The sequence below is a fragment of the Simochromis diagramma genome, unplaced genomic scaffold (assembly GCF_900408965.1).
Source record: "Simochromis diagramma unplaced genomic scaffold, fSimDia1.1 OVJJ01000703.1, whole genome shotgun sequence".
In the NCBI taxonomy this organism is placed as follows: Eukaryota; Metazoa; Chordata; class Actinopteri; order Cichliformes; family Cichlidae; genus Simochromis; species Simochromis diagramma.
Window position 1 is genome coordinate 671,207 of NW_024386914.1, and position 8,163 is coordinate 679,369.

Here is an 8,163-nt window from a genome sequence, read left to right on the forward strand (position 1 = left end):
GAGAGTTTGGAGACAGTTTGGAGGTTTATGAGAGTGAGGAGAGAAAGTCAGGAGAGAATGGAGCCAGCTAAGAAGAGGAGGATGTCCTCCCCTGTGTGGGAACATTTTGATCTTATTCCTCCCAACAAGGTATGTAAATTTCTACAGAAGATGTATTTTCATAATACTGATGGTGCAATACAATTTATGTTAAGCGGCGTTACTTTTGTACAAGGTGAAGTGTTTGCTATGTGCCAGGGAGCTGGGATATAACAACAACACCTCATCCATGCTTAGGCACTACAGAGCTTTGCATGAGACCAGATGAGGTGAGCCATCAAATGCCATGATAATATGTGGACTATAACTTGTCACTGAAACAATATTTCTGCTTCAAACTTGTTGGATATCATGGGTTACATGTGACATATTATATCCCAAACATTCTCCAAGAGCTGCTGAATAACCTTTAAAAGAACATTAATACCGATAATATGTCATTTTCAACCTGTGCATAAAACGTCAAATTTCAAAAGTGTTGTAATTCAAAAATAATACAAAAAAAGGATAATGGCCAAATGGAAACAGGTGGGAGGAGATCTGCTTAAACACATTAGGAACACCAAGTAATAGGAAAGAGAAAACAAACGGTAATAAAAATATCATTCCAATACAGCACTTATTAATTGAAACGAAAACCAAAAACAAATAACAATTACATCCAATTAAAGAAGAAACCACCAGTTAAAATAAACTAACAAATAGACCAGAAACAGGGGGTATAGCGGAAGCTCAACACCAGTAAACCATGAAACAACATATATATTAATTCTTTGGATACAGTAACTATGCTAACATGTTAGGAAACACAAAATAATTGAATCATCCTACAAACAAATTGCAATCAAAGCTGAACATGTGAACAACACAGAAACACACACAGCAACACGAACATAAATTAATGAATTAATAAACAAATAAACAACCAATAAATATTATAGGAGACAAGTTATAGTCCACAATCACTTTTTGGCAGGCTGAAAATTGCATATTGTCAGTTTTATTGTTCCCTTAATGGTAATTTAGCAGTTCTGAGGGACTGTTTGAGATGTAATATTTGACATATGACCCTTCTGAATGACATCCACCAAGTTTGAAGCAGAAATATTATTTCAGTGACAAGTTATAGTCCACAATCACTTTTTGGCAGGTCGAAAATGGCATATTATGGGTATTAATGGTCCTTTAATAGTTATTCAACAGTCCTTAGAGACTGTTTGAGATATAATGTGTCACATGTAACCCTTTTGGATGATACCCAACAAGTTGATGCAGAAACATTGTTTCAGTGACAAGATATAGGCCACAATCACTTTTTGGTAGCGCTAAAATGCCATGTTCTCAGTCGTTATTCTGAACAAACAAGAAAGAGTCATGGTGATACTGGCACAATAGGTCTTTATTGTTTTAACTACTATTCGACAGTCTTATAACAAATATGAACAACGAGAGTAGACATACTAAACCTGTAGGCATTAATTATTCCATCGTGACGCGTGTAGTCATTCGTGACTGCGCTACACACTGAAAGCAACCTTCTGATAAGCGTCATAATTCGGTTACAAGAAACGTTAAAGCTCCATAAATGCATACTTTTGCCTAATAACAAAGGCATGAATGTGTTTGGGTTTTTTTCCCCCCACGTTATATCAGTTGCACGGAAGTAGCTGGCAACGCAAGTAATCCGGGCGCTGCAGCTTTAAGCAGCTGCGCGCGCTCCCGCGGACGGCAATCAGTTTCTGGCAGAAAATCACTTTTTGGCACAACACCTGCTCCAGAACTTTCTGGAGTTTTCTGGACCAGCGGAGAAGCCGAGACTGCTGCGAGGCACCTTAACTGACAGTTGTTTATTCGTTTAGATTTTTATGTTGCGATTTTACATTAAAGTAAACATGTTTCGTTTAAATAGCTGATTGATGGCGCTCTTTTTTTCAATAAAAAAACTAATCACACGGAAATCATTCAGCCAATCTGTGGGCGGTTCCCGTTCATATAGGAAGTAAACAAACCGCTGTTTTTTTTCTCTCTCTCTTCAAACCTTACTTATAAAACACGCCCCCTCCCCTAAGAAAACAAAAGAAGGAAAAACAAACTAGAAAGCACCTACAGAAAGGTACAGCACTTAGAGAATCACTTATAAGTAAAAACAAAAGAAACAACAACAAAAAAAATTCTACAAAAATGTAAATAGACCCGAAAGATTTTCATCCTAAAAGAATTTTAAAAAGTAAAAGCGCGGTGCTCCAGTGGTTAGTACTGTTGCCTCACAGCAAGAAGGTTGTGGATGAGTAAAGTTCAAAGGTCAGAGTTAAGTTATTGACATCATGAGGCTTTCATTGTTAATTCATAAGATTAGGCATGAATGTTTTATCACCTCATAAAATGAATGAAGGAACAATAATGAACCTCACACCCTAAATGCAAGCTGTTCCAACTCTGCTAGGCGCTCAAGAGCACAGTGCACCGAAACAAACACAAATTTGTACAGTTTCCTTCCCCATGCCATCACTTGAATTAACACTTACATAGTGTCTCTATTGAACATCCACCATACCTGCTGCTTATCAGTGGTGGTGTGCAGATCAAAACTGAAATATCGATTCATCCAATACCAGTCATTTATGTTCTAGAATCGATTCTCATTTTAAAATCTCGATATTTTAGTAATTTAAGGTAAATTTGTAGTTTATCGTTAACAGATACACAGTGGAAAGAAACTATATAATTCGGATTGTCTACATTGGAAGGAACTACTTCCTCTTCCGCCTTTAATAGTCATATGTGAAATATGGCTTTATAAATGTGTCGCTGCCCCTTGGTGCATACACTCACAACAATGGTTGTGTGTAAATGGAGTCATTGGCCGATGTACTTTACCTCCACTAACAGCCAAGACGCGGTTTGTGGTAAATGTGGCAAGATAGTGAGGTGTTGTGGTAACACCACTAAAATCGTCAAACACCTCAGAGTAAATCATACTGTTTATGTTTATGTTGAGATGAACTGAAGAGGAGGGGTGGACAGGGTCAGGTGCTGAGACAGACGTCCTTTAGTCCTTTAGTGCTGCGGGCAGGCAAGGTGTTCAAAAAAATGTTTTTTATTTCTATGTGATAATTCTGCATTATTAAGTGATAAGAACAAGTAACCTGACATCCTGTAATCATTATGAATCATTATGAGGTATCGGATCAGTATCGCTGATACCACCCTGAATTTTACTTGGTATCCGATTGGAAAGGAAATCAGTGGTATTGCACATAACTACTGATCAGAAAGTGTCATGGACACACAAAAACACATGAAAATCCCACCAGCATATCAGTTAGTGGTGATCACATCCCTGATTTATAACCATTTATGTTTCAGATACAATAAGAAGTGACTTCTTAGCAGCTCATCTAAAGTGTGATTGCCAGTTTGATGTCACAGTTTATTCACGTTTTGACAGCAGGAGAAAAATCTGGCTCATTTCTCACAGGGAGACACAAGTAGTTTCTATCGATCTGAAAAACCTATTATTAAAATCAATCCTTTCAATAATGTAGCTCAGATTCTTTTTTATTTATGACAAAGAAACTGCAAAACACACCCCTCTGAGCAACTACTGAGGTTCTGCTTTTTGTATTTGTAGAGTTTTGGGGGAAAAGGGAATGCTGACACCAAGTCAAACACAAGGAGGAAGAAGAGGAGAAGGAGGAAGGTTTTTGCGTTAGCTGATCTCAGAGCTGGTCTGACATCATTGAGCAGCAGGATGGAGGAAACGTCTCTGCTGTGTCTGCTCTGTAAGCTCACTCTGCGTTTTTCATGCCTCTGCTGTCTTGTTGAATGTGAAACTCTGAACTAACCTGAGTTTAATTTCTCTTTAGTTCTGATCTCACTGCTGAGCTGCACCACAAACCAAGGTCAGTAACCTTCTTCTGTCACACTGTAAACCTGACTCACTCTTCCAAGACACATTTAGTAAGAACCAGTTGCAGCTAACTGCAGACAAACTCCCTCTAAATAATGTCAGTGTTATCTCATTTCTCCTGATAATCTAAATGATTTAATGTCCTACTTCAATCAAATATACCAACAAGTCACACTTTTTGACAATCAGTCTTGTTTAAGAAATTATTTCTGCTTCATTAAACATCCAGTACAAGGATTGCTGATGTGAGCAGTTCAGTCAATCTGATGTATCTTCTTCCTCACAGCTCGTCTGACTGTGAGTCCCAGCAGCTCTCAGTTCTTTAGAGGAGACTTTGTGTCTCTGAGCTGGGAGGAGGACGACAGCTCTGCTGGATGGACTCTGAGGAGAAACACAAGCAAACAACAGAGGACTCAGTGTGGAGATGGGTGGGGAAGATTGGTTGGTTATTTCTGTAACATCACACTTTACCTATCAGACAGAGAGGGTCCCATCAGTAACATGGTTAACCTGACAGTCACTGGTAAGCTGAGTGTGTGGAGTTAGTGTTGATGAAGCTGTGTGTAAATGGATGAAATTCTGTAGTTTGTCTCTGTGTTGAGGTGGATCAGTGATCCTGCAGAGTCCTGTCCTCCCTGTGATGGAGGGAGATGACGTCACTCTGCTCTGTAAAACAAAGACCACTCGTAATTAATTGTAGATAAAAACCAAACATTAGTGCTCAGAGGAGGATGGCCAACATATTCTGTGTGTCTTCCAGGAATGGCACTATTTTATAATCAATAAAACAGTTTTGTTAATGTCTTACTGCATTTTGTATAAGTTCATACTCAAGTTGTAAAAAGCAAAACACTAAAACTATCCTATTACACTTGTATGCAAAAAATACACTGCACCCAAACTATTTCACAGTTCATTAATACTGATCTTTTTATTTAGCGAGGCTCCAAATGCTTTCAGTGAGAAATAACTACACAGGTCTCGCATGCCACAGCCACTGTGCAAAGGAAGTCAAACTCATGCCACATCCTGTTTTATTTTGATAAAATAAAATATTTTTCCTTTTTACCTTTTTCTCTTTTCTTTTTTTTTATATTTTCCAATATCTGTAAATTCCTGATCATGTAAGTAAGACTGGACCTCTGAATCATTTTTCCATCTTCTCATCCTGAATCAGCACAAACAGGCTGTATCCCAATTCAGGGTCTGCAGCCTTAAAGGCCGCATTTTAAGGCCGATTACATCACAGCGACACGACAAAGGCTGTCCCAATTCAAAGGCTGCTCGAAATGCGGCCCTCAGATGCGTCATCATTTCCCTGAATTTTAAGGATGTGGCGGTGTAGACTTCGTGGCCCAACATATCCCAGAATGCACAGCGCGGCGGTGGGTGTGGATAATTTTGCCGAAAAAAAACATCGGATGAGAGGCGCCCGAAGAGTAAACTTTAAGTAAGTACTGGATATTATGTCACTTATTTATGTGCAAATGTTTAATAACGAAGAACATTAAAACATTCCTGTTGGCCACATGTCGGCAAAGTTATGTGACATTAGTGACGTTTGTACTAACTTGGTTTTAAAGCCTTTACTTTAAAATATACGCCGTTCAATAGCTGAGCTTAATCTTACAGAGAATGATCAAAGCTCATGTAGAAACAAACAAATGAACAAAAGATTTTCTCCTTCATTTCTGTCAAACAAAGCTGTATGACACGTTTCCAGCTGTTAGTATCATGGTTGCTAGGCGACCTGGGCAGCCCACCGAAGGCTAGACCGTCCCATTTCACAAGCTTCGCACTTCCGGCCTTTGAGTACACAGCCCTTGTGGACCGTTAAGGCTGCATACTTTAAGGCTGCAGACCCTGAATTGGGATACAGCCACAGACTTTAAAAAGTCAGTGATGTTGTAAATGACCTTATTTCTCATGTAAACTCTGCTTCCATCTACTGACAATACTGATGTATTACAGCAGAACTGTGTTTTCACTCACTCTTGGACTATGGGACACATTTATTTGATAAAAAAAAGACTCTTACAACCTTATATTTTGACACTAACTGGGACCACATCCCAAAAGCTGATTCTGCTCATCTAGATGTAGCGTTTTCAGTGGGGAAAACGTTTCGTCACTCATCCAGTGACTTCTTCAGTCTCAGCTGACTGCAGGTTTCCCCAATCTTATAAACAGTACATTTGCATAATGACTGAAACAAGCCCACTGAAGGAACAATGGGCTGGGAGGTCCGTTCCTTAATAATTAATATCAATTCTCATGACCATTAATCAACAACAGCATATTTTATTATTTTATTTTAGAATGGCCATGAGTTGAACTGAATGTTACTGATCTCTTCCTTGTTGGTGCGTTTATACTTTAACACTGAGACATTGAAATCAGGCGAGGAATTCCCCATCTCGGTCATAACTAATGGACTGACTGGACTAACACAGGCAAAAAGAAGGCCATTCTGCCATTTGTTTTTAGAAGCCACCCATCTCACATTAGCTTTTTAAAGTTTTCTCCAATCACTTCTCAGAAACTGATCAAACTCCAGTCCTCAAGGGCTGAAACTTTTAAATGTGTCCCTGTTGCAATAAAGCTAAATAAGCTGAATTAGCAAGACTTTAGAACTTGACTGTGGCAATGTACTGAAGTGGCTATTCAGCCATTTGATTCATATTATTTGCACTATGAGTGTATGAACATTGTGCAATAAGAGTAATTAAATAAGTACACTTTTCCAAACACTTACTTACATTTATTTAAATTTACTTGAGTAGGGTTAGATGTCGCCATCTCAGTATTCAGTCAAGTTCTATAAAGTCTTGCCCTCAAGGCCTGGAGTTTGACACCCCTACTCTAAGGCTACGTTCACACTGCAGGTCTTAATGCTCAGTTCCGATTTTTTGATCAAATCTGATTTTTTTGTCTGCTTGTTCATGCTACAAATAAAATGTGACAGCAAACGTGCTTGTGTGAACCCTCAAAGCGGCCGGCATGTGCAAAAGAAGACGTCACACACACAACGCGCTCTGTTTAGACACAGACCAAACAATATTGTTTGACTGATAGCCTGTTAGGGAAAATGTTCTAAAACACTTCTTCAGTAAAGACTCAGAGAAGAGAAACACACAGAACTTCTTGCTAGCAAGGGCAGCCTTCACTCTAAAAGACTCCAGCGAGAGAACTGCCCTGGTCTTTATTTATACTCCATTGAGCGTATGTGTGTGTGTGTGTGTGTGTGTGTGTGTGTGTGTGTGTGTGTGTGTGTGTGTGTGTGTGTGTGTGTGTGTTGATCAAAGGGTCATATAACATGAAAGCACAAAAGGTACATCCTTGGTCATAAAGAGGGTAGTCTCCCCCACCCTAGATGGCACGGTGAGGAAGTCCAGCAGTTAAAGCACTTAGACTAAAACAGACATAGCTACGTTAAAACAATAAAACAAGGTACGATCTCTCCCATGCTCCCAGGATGTGGGGGTGAACCAAGCCTGCTAAAAATCACACATCCTGTCACTACCAAATAACTACAAACAGCATCCTACCATAAGCAAACTTATATCACTAAAAGATTATACTGACTACTAAATACAATTTTCCATTGACATAGCCCTTAATACAAAGACTTGTTTCGGTCTTTACGTTTCCTAATTTTGCTTTAAGTTATTGTGTTATTTACACATGGCCTAAAAATGATCCTTATTGCTGTTTTAGAGGAGCGGTGCTTCAAAGGATAGTTGCAGATTTCTGTCAGAATCTGCAGATTATACAGTACAAATAAAATGTTCATGTTTCTCCAACGTTGTCTTCCCAACAGTTTCACTTAACATCTACACTGGGTGGCCAGGAAGTGTTCACGATGTCTTCTCGGACGCTGATAATTGGCGTCTGTCTTGTGTAGGGATGGGTATCGTTTAGGTTTTTGAAACGGTGCCGGTGGTTAAACGGTGCTCGAACCGGTGCTTAAAGAATGGAGAACACAAACTTTGTACAAAAACCTCTCATGTTCAGCTGTTTTTTTGTAAAAAGATAACAATGTTAGCCTTTTCTGCAGCTGTGGGGCATATATGGTATCACTCTTGGCTGGAAGCAGTGCTTAAACAATGGAAAAAACACAAACATCGTCCAAAAACCTCTCATGTTTAGCTGTTTTCCACTTTTTCTTTGGTCATTTTAGCCTTTTTGGCCAGGGTGAAGGGAGTATCTGCCAT